Genomic DNA, 23,321 nt, shown 5'->3' on the forward strand with positions numbered 1-23,321 from the left:
TAATTGTACATAAGATTTGTAGTAGATCAAAACTCTTGGTTTGAGGCTTGCTTTAAATGGCCCACCTGGGATGCTGCGGGTGATTGTGATGTATTAATTAATCTTCTCCAGCTGGCTACCATTTCAACATCCAATTTATTACTTTGTTTCCCACGCATCACCTCACTAACAATATCCTTGGCCTTCACTCACAAATCATTCACCCACCATCACTCATTTGCTAAAGTCTGCAATTGTATGCAATACAATGAAACCAGGAACTAATAGTTGCCAATGACAACCAAAATGGATGCAATTTGCTGTCATGAGCGAGGGATCTGCACAGTTGAGCTGCAAATGAGTAAAATGATATAAGATGAAGATAATCTGAAACCAGTTTTCAAGAATTGTTGCTGGAGAAAGGCAGCATAAAATTGTCAATTGGTATGTTGAGTTTATTGTCGGAGAAAAGTGCCTACTTAGCCACTTTTTGGACAAGGTTAATTCCCGGGATGGCGGGACTGTCATATGTTGATAGAATTGAGCGGCTGGGCTTGTATACTCTGGAATTTAGAAGGATGAGAGGGGATCTTTTTGAAACATATAAGATTATTAAGGGACTGGACACGCTAGAGGCAGGAAACATGTTCCCGATGGTGGGAAATCGAGAACTAGGGGCCACAGTTTTTGAATTAAGATGAGGAAAAACTTTTTCACCCAGAGAGTTGGGAATCTGTGGAATTCTCTGCCTCAGAAGGCAGTGGAGGCCAATTCTCTGGACGCTTTCAAGAGAGAGTTAGATAGAGCTCTTAAAAATAGCGGAGTCAGGGGATATGATGAGAAGACAGGAACAGGGTACTGATTGTGGATGATCAGCCATGATCATATTGAATGGCGGTGCTGCCTCGAAGGGCCGAATGGCCTACTCCTGCGTCTATTGTCTATTGACAATGCATCGAATTTCAGGAGGCTGCCGAATCGTTAGACGAAAAAGCAAAACATTGAGATACGTAACACAAGATAGACACAAAAGGTTGGAGTAACTTGGGGTCAGACAACATTCACGGAGAATAGGAATAGGTGAGGTTTCTGTTTGAGACCCTGCTTCAGACGGGTCTGAAGATAGGTCTTGACCCGAAATGTCACCTATTCCTTTTCTCCAGATATGCTGTCTGACCTGTTGGAGTTACTCCAACTTTTTGTGTCTATCTTAGGGTTAAACTTGCATCTGCAGTTCCTTCCTACAAAAGATACATAACACACTTGTATGTAAAGATTAAAAGAATTGTGAATGCTGAAATCGTGAGCAAAAAGCACAGTTCTGGAGAAACCTAGCAGATCGGGCAAGGTCTGTGCAGGGAAGGACAGACAACATTTCAGATCTGGACCATTTGACTGCTATTTATAGAAGTAGCAGTTCTTTAGAACCTTAATATAAACCATAATAATGTATAAATAACCAATAAATGACATTACATTTTTTTTAAACATGGGATATATTGCTTTTAGATTAGAAAATGGTAGAATATCGTCTCAATATCTGAAATATTGGACATAAAAAAACTTACATATCATACTGCCTCCACCGCCCTCTGAGGCAGAGAATTCTACAGACTCACCAATCTCTGTGAGAAAAAGTGTTTCCTCGTCTCCGTTCTAAATGTCTTGCTCCTTATTCTTAAACTGTGGCCCCTGGTTCTGGACTCCCCCAACATCGGGAACATGTTCCCTGCCTCTAGCGTGTCCAAACCCTTAACAATCTAATATGTCTCAATGAGATCGCCTCTCATCCTTCTAAACTCCAGCGTGTACAAGCCCAGCTGCTCCATTCTCTCAGCATATGACAGTCCCGCCATCCCGGTCCCGTCCCCTCAACTCGCGGTTGCAGACACACACACACTAACCACACACACACACAGCTCTCCCCTGTGACGCCGCGCCCCCCCCCCCCCTTGATATTATATTAATATTATTAATTTGCTCCTTTTAACCCATCCCCCACCCTATCCGGTGGGGGGGGGGGGGGGGGGGGGGGGGCGCAGCGTAAACAGGGGAGAGCTGGTTCCCGTACGCAATACTCCCTCGTTCCAGCTCCAGGATCTAGGATCTGTTTCTGCCCAGGTCCAGTCGCCTGGCTCGGCCTGCGCAGCACAGCAACCTCCCCACCATGCGCCGACCCTGGGCGAGTACAGGGCCCGACTTGGTTCTGGTAGGCGGCGCGGCTCTGGCCAGCAGCGGCCTCTGCAGCCTGTCCGCGTTTTATTATTTTTTGTCTGTGTTTTTATGTAGTTTTTGTTATTTTATGTTGGGGTGTGTGTGTGGGGGGATGGGGGGGTGGGGTGGGAGGGGGTGGGAAACTTTGAATCTCTCCCTGCACTGGAGACCCGACCTTTTCTCGTCGGGTCTCAGGTGTCGTTGAGGCCGCAACGAGGAGCGGCCTCTAACGGGAAGAAGCCGGGGACTCTGGTGCCGACTCACCGTTGCCGTCGCGGAGCTGGCCGAGACCGGAGCGGGTGGAGCGGTGGAGGAGCGCTGCTGCTGCTGCTGCTGCTGCTGCTGCCGATGCCGCTGCTGCTGCTGCTGCTGCCGCTGCCGCTGCTGATGCGGAGGCTGCTACTGCGGGTCTGCGGACGGCGGCACCGGGAGCCCGCGGATCCCTGGAGGGAGACCGCTTTTCGGGGCTCCTGCAACGGCGAATTCTCCCGCCCGTGTTGCGGGGTTGAAGAGCTCCTGGAGCGGGGCCTAACACCACTGCCCCGCGCGGCTGGAATGGCCGCGGGACTTTGCGAGCGCACACCAGGGGCTCCAACACCAAGACCCGGTGTGCGACCTCGCACCACCCGGCGTGGCTTCAATGGCCGCGGGACAATCGCCATCGCCAGCCGGGGGCTTTGACTTTGACTCTGACATCGGGGGGGGAGAGTGCAGTGGAGAGATAAGTTTTTTTTGGCCTTCCATCACAGCTATGTGATGGATGTTTATGTAAAACGTAATTATGTTGTGTCTGGGGTCTATTTGTGTGTAATGTATGGCTGCAGAAACGGCATTTCGTTTGGACCTCCAGGGGTCCAAATGACAATTAAATTGACTCTTGACTCTTGACTCTTGACTTGCTCGTTCTTTCTGCGTCTTTTGAATAACGGGGGAGGGGAATGGTCAGGGGGGTGACGTCAAGACGGCGCATGGAGGCAGAGCCATTGTGACATCATCAGCGAAAGACAGTCATTTTTAATTCATAGTTTGGCAGATTTTTGGACATTTTCAGTAATAACTCGGGAAATAAAGCCTGAAATTTTCAGATAAGACATCCACGAGAAAAATGTCTACCGGAATATGTAAAACATTTTACCGTTACCGTGTCGTTTTTTCGCGAAGATGTGATTACACACAAGCACACAGATAAATACACATCCGAGATCAGAGTTTTATAAGTATAAAGATGTACTAGATGCAATTTTTGCTCTGTGGTCTACAAATAAATCTGAGGATATTAGTGTGAACAATAGACTGGATAGAAAATGGTTTTGTGGATGTTTTACCAGCGGTGTTGCTAATCATGTGATATTTCTATTTCTATCAGGCTCTTTTTCTAAATGGTATTTTTTAATAAGCCATTCCTTCATCAATGCAGGGTTGGAATTCTGAATTTTGGAGTGTAGAATTTGGTCGTCAGCATTGTAGTGCATCAGTTCCTTATAATACAATGACAATCCCTAGCTTATGGAAAGTCAATTCAGAAGCCTGATAATGAATAGGAAGAAGCTGTCCCTGAGTCTCATTGTGCACACTTTCAACCTTGTGCTGGATGGGAGGAGGAGGAATAATTGGAGTGGGACGTTTTTGATTATGTTGGCTTCTTTTCCAAGGCAGCATGAAATGCAGATGGAGTCAATGGGGGGGGGCAGTTGTACAGGGTCTTGGTGAGACCACACTTGGAGTATTGCGTACAGTTTTGGTCTCCTAATCTGAGGAAGGACATTCTTGCCATAGAGGGAGTGCAGAGAGGGTTCACCAGACTGATTCCTGGGATGGCAGGACTTTCGTATGAAGAAAGACTGGAAAGACTCGGCTTGTACACGCTAGAATTTAGAAGATTGAGGGGGGATCTTATAGAAACTTACTAAATTATTAGGGGGTTGGACTAGATGCAGGAAGATTGTTCCCGATGTTGGGGAAATCCAGAACAAGGGGTCACAGTTTAAGGATAAGAGGGAAGTCTTTTAGGACCGAGATGAGAAAATCATTTTTTACACAGAGAGTGGTGAATCTGTGGAATTCTCTGCCACAGAAGGTAGTTGAGGCCAGTTCATTGGCTATATTTAAGAGGGAGTTAGATGTGGCCCTTGTGGCTAAAGGGATCAGGGGGCATGGAGAGAAGGCAGGTACAGGATACTGAGTTGGATGATCAGCCAGGATCATATTGAATGGCGGTGCAGGCTCGAAGGGTCGAATGGCCTACTCCTGCACCTATTTTCTATGTTTCTATGTAAAAGTAGAAATGTAGAAAGTTACAGTGTGTTATAAAAAAAAGGTATTAGGAGCCAAATTCAAAATTCTATATTTTGAAATGGGCAAAGCAAAAAGTAGCATGTTCTCTAGAAAGGCTTATCCTAAAATAATTGATCAGAAGTGTGTGATTTTCAGTCAGGACATCTGTATCATTCAGTCAGCGAGCTGTAGATGTAGATGTGGACGCCATGACGGTAATCACAAGCACATTAAGATGGCGCGAAAAATTACCCATGATATGCTACGGCTTTTTCGCCATGTGGAGTATCTTGCTCCGCTCCATGATCTTTGCTTGCTAGGGCTGGCAGGACTCAGTGTCCTGAGATTGCCACATTGTAGCGGGCAGGGCTACAATCCCATTGTGACGTTATAGTTGTAACTGTCAGTGCAGATGGAAGAAATCTTTCTCAAAGTGGGATTTTGTAATGTTAAAAATGGGAATAACTTGTAAAATATAACATCAATCTGAATGAAATTTGATAAAGAAAAACACACCACAAGATAATTGCGAGTAAAAATTGGTGGTGCAAAAATTGTCGCGCTATCATGTACCGTTTTTTGCGTAGTTCAGGACATCTTCCCCCCTCCTCTCCTCCCCTCTCCCCACTCTCCTCCCCCCCCTCCCTCTCTCCTCCCCCCCCCCTCCCCCCCCCCTCCCTCCTCTCCTCTCCCTCTCCTCCTCCCTCTCCTCCCCTCTCTCCCCCTCTCCCCCCCTCCCCTCCCCTCCTCCTCTCTCCTCCCCTCCTCCTCTCTCCCCTCCTCTCTCTCCTCTCCTCCTCCCCTCCCCCTCTCTCTCCTCCCCCCCCTCCTCCTCCTCTCCCCCCCCTCTCCCCCCTCTCCTCCCTCCCCCCCCTCCCCCCCCCCCCTCCTCCCCCTTTTTCTCCCCTCTTTTTCCCTCCCCCTCCTCCCATCCATCCCCTCCCCTAAACCCCCCTCCCCCACCACACACCCCTACCCCCTTCCCTCCTCCCTCCCTGCCCCCCGTAGTGGGGGGGGGGGTTAATGGGAAAGGGAACTAAAATGTGAGGACTGAGATTAGAGAGGGGAACAAGTGGTGATGTTTACCTGAAATTTCAAACTCAATATTTGTACTATTGGGTTGTAGACGGCCTAAACGTTCTCCTCTCAACTTTCAGAATGGTAGACAGTGACTAGTGGGGTACCGCAAGGCTCGGTGCTGGGACCGCAGCTATTTACATTACACATCAATGATTTAGATTAAGGTATTCAAAGTAACATTAACAAATTTGCAGATTACACAAAGCTGGGTTGCAGTGTGAACTGTGTGGAGGATGCTATGTGAATGCATGGTGACTTGGACAGGTTGAGTGAGGGGGCAGATGCATGGCAGATGCAGTTTAATGTGGATAAATAAATGTGAGGTTATCCACTTTGGTAGCAAAAACAGGAAGGCAGATTATTATCTAAATGGTGTCAAGTTAGGAAAAGGGAAAGTACAACGGGATCTGGGGATCCTTGTTCATCAGTCAATGAAAGTAACCATGCAGGTACAGTAGGCAGTGAACAAAAGCGAATGGCATGTTGGCCTTCATAACAAGAAGAGTTGAGTATAGGAGCAATGAGGTCCTTCTGCAGTTGTACAGGGCCCGAGTGAGACAACACCTGAAGTATTGCGTGCAGTTTTGGTCTCCAAATTTGAGGAAGGACATTCTTGCTATTGAGGGAGTGTAGCGTAGATTTACAAGGTTAATTCCCAGGATAGCGGGACTGTCATATGCTGAGAGAATGGAGCGGCTGGGCTTGTATACTCTGGAATTTAGAAGGATGAGAGAGCTCTTAATTATAGCGGAGTCAGGGGATATGAGGATAAGGCAGGAACGGGGGGTACTGATTGTGAATGATCAGCCATGATCACGTTGAATGGTAGTGCTGGCTCAAAGGACCGACTGGCCTACTCCTGCATCTATTGTCTATAATCTACTATGTTAGTCAGAGCCATGTAGCGCAGGAACAGGCCCTCCGGTCCAACTCGTTCCCACTGACCAAGATATTCCATATCCCCCCCGCCCCCCCCAAACCTTTCCTGTCCATATACCTTTTGAAATGTCCTTAAATGTTGTTATTGGGCTTGCCTCATTTACCTCAACAGGCTAAAGTGTTCCCCTCTCACCTTCCGGAAGTGGCGGCGCTGCCCAAGCTGCTGCGGCTTGCCTGCAGTCCGTCTGTCTTTCTTCATTTTGTTTTCTTTTTATCTTGTTATGTTTTAGTCTATTTTTAGTTGTGTATATGTGGGGGGTGGGGAAACTTTTTTTAAATCTCTTCCTTCAACGGGAATGCGACCTTTTCCTTGTATCTCCGTCTGCGTTGAGGCCTAACATTGTGGAGCTGGCAGCCTGAAACTGGAATCGACCTTAAGGGCTCCGGTGGCAGAGCCTGTGGACTCACCATTGCGGAGCTGGCTGAAAGTAAGCATGCAGGCTGTGGTGGCGCTGTGGCTGCGACCCGACTTTGGAGCTTCGGAGGCTTCAGCCACGAGCCCTGTGGACGGTAACATCGGGAGTTCGCTGGTTGGTAACCCATTTTCAGGAGCTCCCGCAACAGCAGCTTCGCCCGCACCGACTCGCGGAGTTTGAATCGGCCTGTTCGCGTTGCTCAAAATCGGCCCCGGGATATGCTATTGCCCGGCGGGGGCTTCAACATCGAGAGCCTCGACGCAGCAGTTTGACTGCCTGACCGCGTGAGAAGGAAGAGATAAGACGTTTTGCCTTCCATCACAGTGAGGAGGTGCCTGGAGATTCACCATTGGATGTTTGTGTTAAATTGGGTTAATTGTGTGTTTTATCGCTTTTTGCTGTCATGACTGCATGGCATGAAATTTTGTTCAAACTTGTTTGAATGACAATAAAGGAAATTCAATTCAATTTAAACCTATCTCCATCTCAATTTCTTTCACCAGGTGTTCTTTCAGTTTGTGTTGGGCTTTACTCTGGTAGTTAAAAAGGCTGAAGACGGACAAGTCAGTGTGGAAATGAGAAGGGAAGTTGAAATAGCAGATAGCCAGGATCTCAGGATTACTATTGTGAACAGAGCTCAAATGCTCTGCAAATCAGTGGCCTCTTCTGCATTTGGAATCGTTGAGGAGGCTAGCACTGGATGCAGTACTCAAGGGTGAAGGAGATGCACATGAATCTTTACCTAATCTGGAAGAGTAGCTTAGGTCCCTGAAAGGTGATGGGGGAAGATGTTTAGGAACAAGTGTTGCCCTCCAGCAGAGAAAGTGCCAATGGGTTGATGAGCAGGTCAAGCAGTTATGGAGAGAGTAGTCACTGCAGAAGGGTGGGGAGATCAAGATGTGGCTGGTTGTGGGATTGTGTTGCAGTTGGCAGAAGAGTTGAAGGATATGCTGAATGTGGAAGCTTGTGGGATGAAAGGCAAGGACTAGGGAAACTATGGTTATATGTTTTACAAAGGACAGGTGGCCATAGCAGTGAGTCTAAGAAAGAAAGTGTTCAATGAACACTTGGGGGGGGGGGGGGGGGGGGGGGGAGATGCTGTCTGATCTGCCTAGTTACTCTAGCACTGCATGTCTTTTTTTTTCAATAACATTCTGGTAAACCCCTTATGCACCTTCTTTGAAATCTCTACATCTTGCCTATATTGTGGCAACAATTGGACAGAATACCCCAAATGTAACAGAACCAAAACGTTTTGCACAGCTGCAACACAATTTGCCAACTTTTATACTCAATGCCCTTACCGATGAAGGCAAGCATGCCATATTCCTTTAGCTCATTATCTACTTGCGTTGCTGTTTTCAGTTAGCTATGGATATGCACCCAAAGATCCCTTTGTACATCAATGTCCCAAGAGCCCATCCATTTACTGTATTCCTTGTATTTGATCTCCCAAAATGCAATATCCCACACTTTGATTAAACACCCTCTGCCATTTCTCCACCCATATTCTGCTTTGTCCTTTGACCGCCCTTCAATCAAAAATCCACCAATTTCATTTCATTTCGGTATTGCAGCTAAACGTAGGGGACTACATGTGAGAGGAGCTGGCCAAAGTTGACTGGAAAGGGACCCTAGCAGGGACCCTGACGGAGGAACAGCAACGGCAGGAATTTCTGGGAATAATTCAGATGATGCAGGATCTTTTCATTCCAAAGAGGAAGAAAGATTCCAGGGGGAGAAAGTTGCGACTGTGGCCGACAAGAAATGTCAAGGACAGTATAAAACTAAAAGAGAAGGCATATAACATCGCAAAAACAAGTGACAGAGATGTACTCCTACTATGGAGACTATTGGGATGGATTACTTGCTTTCCCTGAATACAAATCAATTGCCTTGAAGGCTCTTCAACCACTGGTAATGATGACAACATATTTCCTGTCTGAACAAGGATTTTCGACCTTGGTAGAACTGAAATCCAAAAAACGGAATTTACTTCTGTGTGTTGATTCAGTAATGCGGGTTGCTTTGGAGAAAGAAATTGAACCTCGGTTTGAGAAGCTTGTCACAGGCGTACAGGAACTTCCTATTCATTGATGATAAAAAGCATACATGTAAGTGTAGAAGTATACTGCTTGTCATTTATTTGGGGTAAACATACACAATAAGAAATTGTTTCTAAGAATCTAATTCTAAGATCTAAGACAGTTGTTTACTGATTTTATTTTATGTCAACTAGAAAAATTCTAATAATTTTTCTGTTCTTAATTTTTTGTCACTCCTAGTTGTGACATATACATGTCAGTACACATGCACAACTTTTAAAATATATCTGGAGTTGGAAGAGCCAGCTTCAAGAGAGAAGTATACCAAATATGGCAAGTTGATATTTGGTGGTATTGTGAGCTTTCGTCAGGGAGAGTTATAGAAAGTTATATTAGTTGGATACTAATATATTAAATCACATACTCCATGGTCTTTTGAGCTAGTTTTCCAAGAAAAAAACTGCAGTACTCAAAGCCCGAAAGGGTAGGATGGGTCTGAAGCTCAGTGTTTAGACGTTGGAATGGTTTTTTATCATTCTAATAAAATGATTTTCCAACTCAAGTGGTAATTAAACTTTTTTTTTTAATCACTCTTAGTTTTCTTTACATACTTTTAGGATGTTTATAAAGTTGAATAAAATAAACACTTAATTTATGTTTTTTGCTCATGTGACAAAATAAATTATATATAAAATTATACACAAGGGAGAATAAGATAAATTACCAAAAAACATAAGAAAATTTTGTCAAGGGTGAATGAAATTTTGTGATAAGATGAATGACACGGAAATAGTTTAAGAAGCACTGGGTTAACACATGATGAGTGTTTGACGGCACTGGGTCTGTACTCGCTGGAGTTTAGAAGAGGGGGGGACCTCATTGAAACGTACAGAATAGTGAAAGGCTTGGATAGAGTGGATGTGGAGATGATGTTTCAACTAGTGGGAGAGTCTAGGTCTAGAGGTCATAGCCTCAGAATTAAAGGACATTATTTTTGGAAGGAGATGAGGGGGAATTTCTTTAGTCAGTGGGTGGTGAATCTGTGGAATTCTTTGCCACAGAGGTCAGTGGACGCAAAGCTAGTGTATATATTTAAGGCAGAGATAGATTCTCGATTAATACTGGTGTCAGAGGTTATGGTGAGAAGGCAGGAGAATGGGGTTAGGAGGGAGAGATGGATCAGCCATGATTGAATGGTGGAATAGACTTGATGGGCCGAATGGCCGAATACTGCTCCTATCACTTATGGTCTTATGAACTAATGAAACAATCTATATTTTCATGCAAATCATAGACAAGTCACAAACCTACTGTAATAAAAACACCTTTGCCATTGCATCTTCTCCATGACTAAGTCAGTATTGGATCCAATTTACCAAGTCACTATGGATCCCATTTGAATTAATCTTCTGGACCAGCCTTAACAGGTCTTATCTCCGTCCTTTCGAGGGATATGAGACCAGCATGGTTCGGGCACCTTAGTCGGCATGGACAAGTTGGGCCAGGTGGCCTATACCCCTGCTGATTTGTCTAATTGCAGAGTCCTGTCTGGGAGAATTGCAACTGATCCCTCGCCGGGTCAGTCTTGCTCGTGTGCGAGACCCCATTAATTTCAATGGTGATTCTAGGCCTGTGGATTGAGATGTGAAGGGAAGTTTACATTTATTTTATTTAATGTTTCTCTTATTTCTAATATTACATTTGTGATAAGGTCTCTCATTGTTGGAGATGCACTTCATAATATCAATGACAGCCTTGATAGGAGACAAAGCTGTGTTCCAATGTTTAGGGTTATTCTGGGGTAAGAGCTATATAGATTCCACTCCATTGTTCAGGGTTGTGGAGGGCAAGTGAGATGAGCCCTCCACATCTGGCACACATGAATGCGAGTAAAATAGGTGATGATTCTGAGCAGCATTCCGCGATAATTCTTTATTCATAGTTGTACAAATCCTGTTTTATGTGCTACAATGATTCCCTACCAAGTTGCAGAATAATGGTACAAGTTACATATTTTTCTGTTTGCTCTTTTACAGACGTTTCCGATGTATATCACTTGACAGGTGAGTGTGTGTTACTTATTCTACAGATACAACTTTTAAATTAGATGAGTGGGAGTTCGATGAAACCTATTAATCAGTGGGCATAATTTGATTTGTTGGATTTTGACATATTTTTCTGGCCATGATTCTCTTTCCTCGGGGTCATCCAAAGCTTTGAAGTCCTAGCACGCCCTCTTTTATTCAATCATCACTCCCATACTATCTAATCCAAAATAATTCTGGGTTAAGCGGTTTTAAAATATTCTCACTTTTTTAATATCCCTCCCTGGCCTCCCACTTCTAATCACTGTTATCTCTCGCAGCCCTACAATCCTCTGACATTAGTGTCTATCTAAGTCTGTCCTCTTGCACGTCATCAAGATTTAATTAACAACCTTCAAGTGCCTTCAGCCTTGTAATTTTCTCTCGAAAACTCACTGCCCCCCACCCCCAAAACAAGTTGTCCTTTAAGATACTTGTTAAACTTACCTCATTCAACAAAGCTTAGGCCATCTGCTTGGACATCTGAGTGGCTCAGTCAAATATTAGTCGTTAATGTTTCTGCAAAGCACCTTTGGGCATTTTGCATACATTAAAAGGCATTACGATGAAAGGTACTGTTAACCAAGTAACTATATATGGTGATGAATTGAGATTGTCGTAAGGATAAAGGTCTACTGCTAAATTGAATATTTAATAGTTTAAGTCTTTAAAGCAAAAAAGTTGCACTTGTTGGATACAACATTTATTTATATTGTGTAGAGTTTTATGATATTTTCACTGTGTATTAACATAAATGTAAATGGAATCGTGCATGGATATTCTGTCATCAAACTTGTGTGTCACACGTGTCCTTTTCTGTGCATTGTTTGTATCGGGCATAGGGAATGTGGAGAAAGAGGAAAAAACCAGTCATTTGAAGTGTAAAGAGAAAGTTATTGAAGAAAATACTGAGTTCTGTCCTCTGAGTTATCAATACTTGATATATAGGATATTTGATATAGGATTCAACGATCACTTGCAAACTCTTGCTCCACCTTTCCCTTCATCTTTTTCTACAAGCAAACTCCCATCTACACCATCAGTCTGAGAAGGGACCCCACCTAAACTGTAATTATCCATTTCCTTCCATGGAAACTCCCTGACCCACTGAGTTTCTGCAGCAGTTAGTTTTTTTTGAATAATAATGACTATTCTGCAGACCTTGCCTGAGGCTAACATCTCTATAGCTTTAAAACTCTCATCTTGTATGTGTGTGTGTATGTATGTATGTGTGTATATGTGCGTGTATATGTGTGTGTCTTTATATTTTCGCCAAAATGCTACGCGGTAACGATAAAATGTTTAAATATTCTGACTCACATTTCCCCCCTCTAAGCAGTGATCAGGTTCACTTAAGATTTGATGCGATATTTCACGACTTAGTGGTGATTAAAGTTAAAAAAAAAGACAAAACTGTTTTTTAAGCTTCGACTGATGACGTCACAATTTGCTAATCTTTTAATCCCGTCATCTAAATCATTAATGTATATTGTAAATAGCTGCGGTCCCAGCACCGAGCCTTTTGGTACCCCATTAGTCACTGCCTGCCATTCTGAAAGGGACCCGCTAATCCCTACTCTTTGTTTCCTGTCTGCCAACCAATTTTCTATCCATGTCAGTACCCTATCCCCAATACCATGTGCTCTAACTTTGCCCACTAATCTCCTATGTGGGACCTTATCATAGGCTTTCAAAAAGTCCAGGTACACTACATCTACTGGCTCTCCCTTACCCATTTTACTTGTCACATCTTCAAAAAATTCCAGAAGATTAGTCAAGCGTGATTTCCCCTTAGTAAATCCATGTTGACTCAGACCAATCTTGTTACTGCTATCCAAATGTGCTGCTATTTCATCTTTTATAATTGACTTCTGCATCTTCCCCACCACCGATGTCAGGCTAACAGATCTATAATTCTGTTTTCTTTCTCCCTCCTTTCTTTAAAAGTGGGATGACATTAGCTACCCTCCAATCCTCAGGAACTGATCCTGAATCTATAGAACGTTGGAAAGTGATCACCAATGCGTCCACAATTTCTAAAGCCATCTCCTTAAGTACCCTAGGTAGACAAAAATGCTGGAGAAACTCAGTGGGTGAGGCAGCATCTGTGGTGCGAAGGAATAGGCAACGTTTCGGGTCAAGACCCCTCTTCAGACTGATGTGGGGTGGGGGGGGCAGGAAGAAGAAAGGAAGAGGCGGAGACACTGGGCTGTGGGAGAGCTGGGAAGGGGAGGGAAAGAGGGAGAAAGCAAGGACTACCTGAAATTGGAGAAGTTAATGTTCATACAGCTGGGATGTAAACTACCCAAGCGAAAGTGAGGTGCTACTCCTCCAATTTGCGGTGGGACTCACTCTGGCTAAGGAGGAGGCCCAGGACAGAAAGGTCAGATTCGGAATGGGAGGGGGAGTTGAAGTGCTGACCCACTGGGAGATCAGGTTGGTTATTGTGAAGTAAGCGGAGGTGTTGAGCGAAGCGATCGCCAAGCCTACGCTTGGTCTCACCGATGTAGAGCAGCTGACACCTAGAGCAGCGGATGCAATAGATGAGGTTGGAGGAGGTGCAGGTGAACGAACCTCTGCTGCACATGGAAAGACTGCTTAGGTCCTTAGATGGAGTCAAGGGGGGAGGTAAAGCAACAAGTCTAGCATTTCCTGTGGTTGCAAGGGTAAGAAAGTACTAGGGGAGGGGGTGGTTTGGGTGGGAAGGGACAAGTTGACCAGGGAATTACGGAGGGAGCGTCTCTGCGGAATGCCAAATGGGAAGATGTGGCCAATGGTGGGATCCCGTTGGAGGTGGCGAAAATGTCGGAGGATTATCTGTTGTATGTGACGGCTGGTCGGGTGGAAGGTGAGGACAAGGGGGACTCTGCTCTTGTTACGGGTGGGGGATGCGGAATGAGAGCAGAGCTACGGGATATAGAAGAGACCCTGGTGAGAGCCTCATCTATCGTCGAAGAGAGGAACCCCCATTCCATAAAGAATGAGGACATCTCCGATGTCCTCGTTTTAACACCTCATCCTGGGTGTAGACGGAGGAATTGGGAGTAGGGGATAGAGTCATTGCAGGAAGCAGGGTGGTAAGAAGGGTAGTCCAGATAGCCATGGGAGTCAGTGGATTTGTAGTAGATGCAAGAGACCTGGGTGTCATGGTACACCAGTCATTGAAAGTATGCATGCAGGTGCTGCAGGCAGTGAAGAAAGCGAATGGTATGTTAGCATTCATAGCAAAAGGATTTGAGTATAGGAGCAGGGAGGTGTTACTGCAGTTGTACAGGGTCTTGGTGAGACCACACCTGGAGTATTGCATACAGTTTTGGTCTCATAATCTAAGGAAAGACATTCTTGCCATAGAGAGAGTACAGAGAAGGTTCACCAGACTGATTCCTGGGATGTCAGGACTTTCATATGATGAAAGACTGGATAGATTTGGCTTGTACTTGCTAGAATTTAGAAGATTGAGGGGGGATCTTATAGAAACTTACAAAATTCTTAAGGGGTTGGACAGGTTAGATGCAGGAAGATTGTTCCCGATGTTGGGGAAGTCCAGAACAAGGGGTCACAGTTTAAGGGTAAGGGGGAAATCTTTTAGGACCGAGATGAGAAAAACATTTTTCACACAGAGAGTGGTGGATCTGTGGAATTCTCTGCCACAGGTAGATGAGGCCAGTTCATTGGCTATATTTAAGAGGGAGTTAGATGTGGCCCTTGTGGCTAAAGGTATCAGGGGGTATGGAGAGAAGGCAGGTACAGGATACTGAGTTGGGTGATCAGCTATGATCATATTGAATGGTGGTGCAGGCTCGAAGGGCCGAATGGCCTACTCCTGCACCTATTTTCTATGTTTTTATGTCGGTCAGTAGATGTCGGTCAGTAGTCTGTTACCTGCGATGGAGATAGATGGTTCTAGAAAAGGTAGGGAGATGTCAAAATGATCCAGGTGAATTTGAATGCTGGATGGAAGTTAGTGGTGAAATGGATGAAGTCAGTGAGTTCTATATGGGTGCAGGAGGTAGCACCAATGCAGTAATCGATGTAGCGGAGGTAGAGTTCGGGGATAGGGCCACGGTACGCCTCGAACAAGGATTGTTCGACGTACCCTACAAAGAGGCAGGCATAGCTGTGGCTCATGCGCGTGCCCATAGCTACGTCTTGGATTTGGATTCCTTAAGTACCCTGGAATGCAGACCATCAGGCCCTGAGGATTAATCAGCCTACCCAACACCATTTCCTGGGTAATGTGAATTTCCTTCAGTTACTCCGTCATCCTAGGTCCTCTGGCTACTAGTACATCTGGGAGATTGTTTGTGTCTTCCTTAGTGAAGACAGATCCAAAGTACCTGTTCAACTCATCTGCCATTTCCTTGTTCCCCATAATAAATTCACCTGTTTCTGTCTTCAAGGGATTCACATTTGTCTCGACTATTTTTTTCCTCTTCACATACCTATAGAAGCTTTTACTATCCTCCTTTATATTCTTGGCTAGCTTACCTTCGTACCTCATCTTATCTCCCCGTATTGCCTTTTTAGTTATCTTCTGTTGGTCTTTAAAGGTTTCCTTTAAAGTCATAAAGCCCAGAAACACGCCGTTTGGCCCATATCCCTTGAAAACCGTTCTATCTATGCACCTGTCTGTATGCCTACAGACAGGAAGTGACACAGCTGGCATCCTGGTGCCATCGCAACAACCTGGAGCTCCCCCTACCATCCCCCCCACTAACCATCACCAATTGCGGAGCTGATGAAGTGACTCAACTTTTTGGTCGGCTTCAGTGCTCCCTGGTGGCAATGAATCCGTCCCACGTGGGAGGGCGAGGGGGGCAGTCGGCGCTTCCTGGAGCCAATGAATGGACTTGAATTTTGGGTTTGATTTGTGGAAATCATTCTTGGTTACAATGGTGTTATTCATTTCTGCCACTTTATGAATTCTTTATCACTACTATATTGTGTTTCCTCTCTTTTAAAATGGCTTTGTGCTTCAAGATGGTAACGTTTGTCATTTACTCATGTCTTCCAAGTACTTTGGGGGTTTTTTGGAAGTGATCAGCTTTGGCAGGTCCTTGTTGAGGATCTCTCATTAATTACCATAAGTGTTTAGAACATTGGTTGCACCATCCCTTTCTAAGCTGAATTACTTAACCGAGATGTGGAACTAACTTAATATTGTTTGGCATCAGAGCATCTCCAATTTATTCTTGGGTACGTTCTAAACTGGAGAGATGTGAGCTTGAGTCATCTATTGCACAAGTTCTTGCTGGCCGCAAACAACTGTCTACTCCAATCTAGGCACGTTGCCCTTCTGGCATGTGTTAGTCCTAATATGTTTATGAATGGAATTCATATATTTTCTATTGCAGCCTTCAGGCAACTTAATTGTTCAGCTGGCACCAAAACACACTTGTTAATACTGAAATCGAAACCTAGCCCAAGAAGGCTCTATTTTTTCTTTGTTCATTAATGGCATTGGAATATCATTGGAAATACCAACCAACAAATTTGTTGTCCACTTTTAACTGAGATCACAGTTATGAGTCTCTAAAGGTTTTTTGTCTGAAAAGATAACTGCACTATTTTCCTCCATTGTCAGGCTTCTGAAAGATCCTTCTTTTTCAGATTCAATTCACCAGTTTGATTCACCTCTACCTCATTGAGGACTTTGTATAAGAAAATGATGCATAACAGTGCTGCAATCTTCCCCATTGCTGTATCTTTTGTACTTGAATTTGAACTGATTGTATCTAGGTGTGGATAGCATGCAAAACAAAGCTTTTCACTGTGCCTCGATATATGTGATAAAAAATATACCTAAACCTTCCCAGCCTGCCAGATATTTCTGGCATTTTCTGTTTCTTTTTCTGAAATTTCCAACAATTGCGGTTTTTAATTTTTGGAGTCAATCTGTATTCTTTGGTGCTTCTGTATTCTTATGTAGATCCAGCTGGGCAAATGTGGTAGATCTCCGACTCTGAAGGGCATAGTTGATTTGGATGAATTTCTACAATAATCCAGCAGTTTGTATTTTCTATTAATGAGTAACTTTATCTTTTAAACTCCAGATTACTTGACTTTAAATTCCCTTTTGGCTAAAGTGGGATTTACATTTGCAGATCTGTATCAATGCTCTAAAACTTGTTGTTACTCAAGTAACTTAATTACTTCATCCCTGCACTCGTTGACTGTTAAACTCGATGCACAATTGTAACTTTATATTGCAGCTCTGTCTGCCCTATGTTAGAACAAGTTGTTTCCTCTTCTATTCAGTTATTAAAGATGGGATAGCAGCACATTTGGAAAGTGGTGAAATCATTGGACAAAGTCAGCATGGATTTACGAAAGGTAAATCATGTCTGACGAATCTTATAGAATTTTTCGAGGATGTAACTAGTAGCGTGGATAGGGGAGAACCAGTGGATGTGGTGTATCTGGACTTCCAGAAGGCTTTCGACAAGGTCCCACATAAGAAATTAGTATACAAACTTAAAGCACAAGGCATTGGGAGTTCAGTATTGATGTGGATAGAGAACTGGCTGGCAAACAGGAAGCAAAGAGTAGGAGTAAACGGGTCCTTTTCACAATGGCAGGCAGTGACTAGTGGGGTACCCAAGGCTCAGTACTGGGACCCCAGCTATTTACAATATATATTAATGATCTGGATGAGGGAATTGAAGGCAATATCTCCAAGTTTGCGGATGACACTAAGCTGGGGGGCAGTGTTAGCTGTGAGGAGGATGCTAGGAGACTGCAGGGTGACTTGGATAGGCTGGGTGAGTGGGCAAATGTTTGGCAGATGCAGTATAATGTGGATAAATGTGAGGTTATCCATTTTGGTGGCAAAAACAGGAAAGCAGACTATTATCTAAATGGTGGCCGATTGGGAAAGGGGGAGATGCAGCGAGACCTGGGTGTCATGGTACACCAGTCATTGAAGGTAGGCATGCAGGTGCAGCAGGCAGTAAAGAAAGCGAATGGTATGTTAGCTTTCATTGCAAAAGGATTTGAGTATAGGAGCAGAGAGGTTCTACTGCAGTTGTACAGGGTCTTGGTGAGACCACACCTGGAGTATTGCGTACAGTTTTGGTCTCCAAATCTGAGGAAGGACATTATTGCCATAGAGGGAGTGTAGAGACGGTTCACCAGACTGATTCCTGGGATGTCAGGACTGTCTTATGAAGAAAGACTGGATAGACTTGGTTTATACTCTCTAGAATTTAGAAGATTGAGAGGGGATCTTATAGAAACGTACAAAATTCTTAAGGGGTTGGACAGGCTAGATGCAGGAAGATTGTTCCCGATGTTAGGGAAGTCCAGGACAAGGGGTCACAGCTTAAGGATAAAGGGGAAATCCTTTAAAACCGAGATGAGAAGAACTTTTTTCACGCAGAGAGTGGTGAATCTCTGGAACTCTCTGCCACAGAGGGTAGTTGAGGCCAGTTCATTGGCTATATTTAAGAGGGAGTTAGATGTGGCCCTTGTGGCTAAGGGGATCAGGGGGTATGGAGAGAAGGCAGGTACGGGATACTGAGTTGGATGATCAGCCATGATCATATTGAATGGCGGTGCAGGCTCGAAGGGCCGAATGGCCTACTCCTGCACCTAATTTCTATGTTTCTATGTTTCTGTCAGTTTTTCCTGTTCTCTATTTTGCACACTTTTAATTTTCTTCTCCACTTAATGGTGGACATTTTACCAGCTGCGCGACAGAAAATCTTCAAATATAGTATTTCTGAGCTCACCTGTATAAAAGAATCTGCAGAAACCAGCGATGTAAGTAGCGAGCTGCTAACGCATTTAAATGCATTAGCGCTACTGCGATCTCCCGGAGGTAGCGACTCTAAGGGAATCCCCGACCTCGCGGAGGCTCGCAGGTACAGTAAGTACTGTGCCTGTAAACACCGGGGAGGCCTTCATGAAGTCCGGAATTGAAGCCGTCCTGCAGGATCCAGCAGCAACGGAGCTGGAGGTGCCGACTGTAAGGGAATTCCCGATCGCAGGGGAATCCACGATCTCGAGGAGACTTGCAAGTACTGTACCTGTAAACACCGAGGACGTCTTCATGGAGTATGGAAACGTGGTCGTTGGGCAGGACTACAAGTAAGACTGAAGCGCAGGGGACTTCGGCCTCCTCTCCCTATCATCCTACTAGCTAACGTACAGTCACTAGGAAACAAAGTGGAGGACTTAAAGTCAAGGCTGCTTTACCAAAGGGAGCTGAGGGAATGCTCTGTGTTCTGTCACAGAGACAAGGTTCATCCCCTGCTCGCCAGACTCAGCGGTCCAGCCTGAAGGTTTCTCCATCCACCGTATGGACCGTACGCAGGCATCTGGGAAAGGGAGAGGAGGGGGCGTCTGCCTCGTGGTCAACTCTTTGTGGTGCTCAGACGTGGCAGTTCAGTCTAACTCCTGCTCTCCGCACCTGGAACACCTGGCGGTGAAGTGCCGCCCCTTCTACCTACCGAGGGAATTCACCTCCATCATCCTGACCGCGGTCTACATCTCACCCCAGGCAGACGTCCGTCTGGCATTGGAGGAGCTGCACGCCGTGGTCAGCAAGCACCAGACAGCCTACCCCGAGGCATTTACCACTGTAGCCGGTGACTTCAACAAAGCCAACCTGAAGAAATCTCTCCCTAAAGGGCCTGCCCCACTTGGACCGTAATTTACGCGACAGGCCGGTGGTGACTAACGAGCGACGGTCGGACGCATCATCAAGTTCAAGTTCATGTTTATTGTCATGTGTCCCTGATAGGACAATGAAATTCTTGCTTTGCTTCAGCACACAGAACATAATAGGCATTGACTACAAAACACATGAATAAATAAACTGATAAAGTGCAAATAACAAATAATGGGTTATTAATGTTCAGAGTTTTGTCCAAGCCAGGTTTAATAGCCTGATGGCTGTGGGGAAGTAGCTATTCCTGAACCTGGTCGTTGCAGTCTTCAGGCTCCTGTACCTTCTACCTGAAGGTAGCAGGGAGATGAGTGTGGCCAGGATGGTGTGGGTCTTTGATGATACTGCCAGCCTTTTTAAGGCAGTGACTTCGATAAATCCCCTCAATGGAAGGAAGGTCAGACCCGATGATGGACTGGGCAGTGTTTACTACTTTTTGTGGTCTCTTCCTCTCCAGGGCACTCAAGTTTCTGAACCAAGCCACAATGCAACCGGTCAGCATGCTCTCTACTGTGCACCTGCAGATGTTACAGAGAGTCCTCCTTGACAAACCGACTCTCCGTAATCTTCTCAGGAAGTAGAGGCGCTGATGTGCTTTCTTGATAATTGCATCAGTGTTCTCGAACCAGGAAAGATCTTCAGAGATGTGCACGCCCAGGAATTTGAAGTTCTTGACCCTTTCAACCATTGACCTGTTGATATAAACGGGACTGTGGGTCCCCATCCTACTCCTTCCAAAGTCTACAATCAGTTCCTTGGTTTTGCTGGTGTTGAGGGCCAGGTTATTGTGCTGGCACCATATGGACAGTTGCTCAATCTCTCTTCTATACTCGGACTCATCCCCATCAGTGATACGTCCCACGACGGTGGTGTCATCAGCAAATTTGATGATGGAGTTCGCACTATGACCGGCTACGCAGTCATCAGTATAGAGTGAGTACAGCAGGGGGCTGAGCACGCAGCCTTGAGGTGCTCCCGTGCTGATTGTTATCGAGTCTGACACATTTCCACCAATACGAACAGACTGTGGTCTGTGGATGAGGAAGTCGAGGATCCAATTGGAGAGGGATGTGCAAAGACCCAGTTCTGCGAGTTTGGTAACCAGCTTGGAGGGGATGATAGTATTAAATGCCGAGCTGTAATCAATGAATAACAGCCTGACATATGAGTTTTTGTTGTCCAAGTGGTCCAGAGCGGAGTGGAGAGCCAGCGCGATCGCATCCACCGATGATCTGTTGTGGCGGTAAGCAAACTATAGTGGGTCTGGAGCGCGCAACGATATTTGAAGATGGACACAAAATGCAGGAGTAACTCAGCGGGACCGGCATCATCTCTGGAGAGAAGGAATGGATGATGTTTCAGGTCTAGACTCTTCTTCACCAATAATACCAGTGCCCAAGAAGAGTAAGGTTACGTGCCTCAATGACTATCGACCAGTGGCATTAACATCTGTGGTGAATAAGTGCTTTGAGAGGTTGGTTATGGTGCACATCAACTCCGACCTCGACAAGAACCTTGACCCACTGCAGTTTGCATATTGCCACAACAGGTCAACGGAGGATGCAATTTCAAAGCTCTCCACTCTGCATTGGACCATTTGGACAATAAAAACAGTCAGGCTGTTGTTTATAGACCACAGCTCGGTGTTTAATACCATCATCCCTTCCAACCTGGTTACCAAGCTCACGGAACTGGGTCTCTGCGAATCCCTCTGCAATTGGATCCTCGACTTCCTCATCCACAGACCACAGTCTGTTCGAATTGGTGGAAACACTTCATCCTCAGTAACAATTATTATGGGAGCACCTCAAGGCTGCGTGCTCAGCCCCCTGCTTTACTCACTCTATACACATGACCGCGTAGTTGGAAATAGTGCGAACTCCATTATTAAGTTCGCCGACGACACCACTGTTGTTAGACGAATCACAGATGGGGACGAGTCAGAGTATAGAAGTGAGATCGACCGAGTGACCAAATGGTGCCAGCACAGCAACCTGGCTCTCAACATCAGTAAGACCAAGGAATGGATTGTGGACTTTGATAGGGGAAGGGTGAGGACACACAATCCTGTTTACATCAATGGGACGATGGTGGAGAGGGTCAAAAATGTCAAATTCCTGGGCATGCATTTTTCCCGAAGATCTTTCCTGGACCCAGCACACTGATGTAATTATAAAGAAGGCACATCGGCGACTCTACTTCCTGAGAAAATTATGCAGATTCGGCATGTCGAAGATGATTCTCCTAAATGTCTACAGGTGCACGGTAGAGAGCATTCTGACTGGCTGCATCGTGGCCTGGTTCGGCAACTTGAACGTCCAGGAGTGAAAAAGACAACAAAAAGTTGTGACCACTGCCCAGTCCATCACCGGCTTTGACTTCCGCACAGTCGAAGGGATCTATCATAGTCGCTGCCTCAAAAAGGCCCACACTATCCTGGCCACACAGTCATCTCACCATTGCCATCAGGAAGAAGGCACAGGAACCTGAAAACTATAATGTCCAGGTTCAGGCACAGCTACTTCCCTACAGCCATCAGGCTATCAAACACAACAGCTCTGAGCTCTGAACTGCAAAGGACTATAGTGTTATTGCACTATATTTGTTATTTATTGGACTTTTTCTTTTTTTTCTCTTCCTCCGTTATGCACAATGTTTACATATTCACATATTCTGTTGTGTTGCTGCAAGTAAGAATTTCATTGTACATATGACAATAAAACACTCTTGACTTAACATTTAACTTTGTGCACAACTCTGCGTATTAAAGATACACTTTTCCTTTCCTTTCTGCATGTAATACTTAAACAATTCCATCTTTTCTACTTCAATCGTCATTGTATGTAGTACCATGACCATCAGTGGTTACTCTTGAATCTGAAGACTGGAAAAGTATTTGATTTGAAGTATTGAGCCGGGTGGTTTTCTTTTCTGCAAACCGCTGCTCTACGGTTTTATGCATTAACAATTAGAGAACAGGTCAAGGAACTCATTCCTGTTGTTATCTTGGCACAATATTAATATACTGACCAATCTAACAGGTCACCCAATGGAATAATTCAAGGAACTTCCTAAAGGATGTAAAATAAATGAGAACAATGAAGTCATTGTTTTGCAGGATGAAGCATTTGACATAGAGGAAATTTGAGGTTTATTACTAAATTTGGTTAAATTGCTCTTCCCTGAAATGGCAACAGGCAGAGAATTGAATGGAATACCAGGGGACCAATTGAGAGCGAGTAGTACATGGGAAGTGTCATCTAACTTGGATAATAAAAAGGATAATTTCATAAACTTTTCATTGTATTTTTATGATAAATAGTTTGCAGGAAATATCAACCTCAATTGAGTAAACAAACACGAGAGGAAATGAACTTAAACCTCATATTACATTGTCATAAACTAGAATAAGCTTCTAAAATGATTTATCTGACAGAAGGATGTGTAAGATTAAGCGAAGAGGTCATAGGTGATAGGAGCAGAATTAGGCCATTCAGCCCATCAAGTCTACTCTGCAATTCAATCTTGGTTGATCGATCTCTCCCTCCTAGCCCCATTCTTCAGTCTTCTCCCCATAACCACTGACACCCGTACTAATCAAGAATCTATCTCTCTCTGCCGT

The 23,321-nt window shown here is 44.8% G+C and overlaps 1 protein-coding gene across 1 annotated transcript in view; it reads left to right on the plus strand.

Moving 5' to 3' along the window:
• LOC129696222 (focal adhesion kinase 1-like) overlaps positions 1-23,321 on the plus strand; it is a 425,097-nt gene that overhangs the window by 109,286 nt on the left and 292,490 nt on the right. Inside the window, 1 exon segment of the mRNA XM_055633900.1 lies at positions 10,984-11,010. The gene's annotated coding sequence lies outside the window, so the exon portion shown is untranslated.

This window comes from Leucoraja erinacea, chromosome 4 (genome assembly GCF_028641065.1).
Source record: "Leucoraja erinacea ecotype New England chromosome 4, Leri_hhj_1, whole genome shotgun sequence".
Taxonomy (NCBI): Eukaryota; Metazoa; Chordata; class Chondrichthyes; order Rajiformes; family Rajidae; genus Leucoraja; species Leucoraja erinaceus.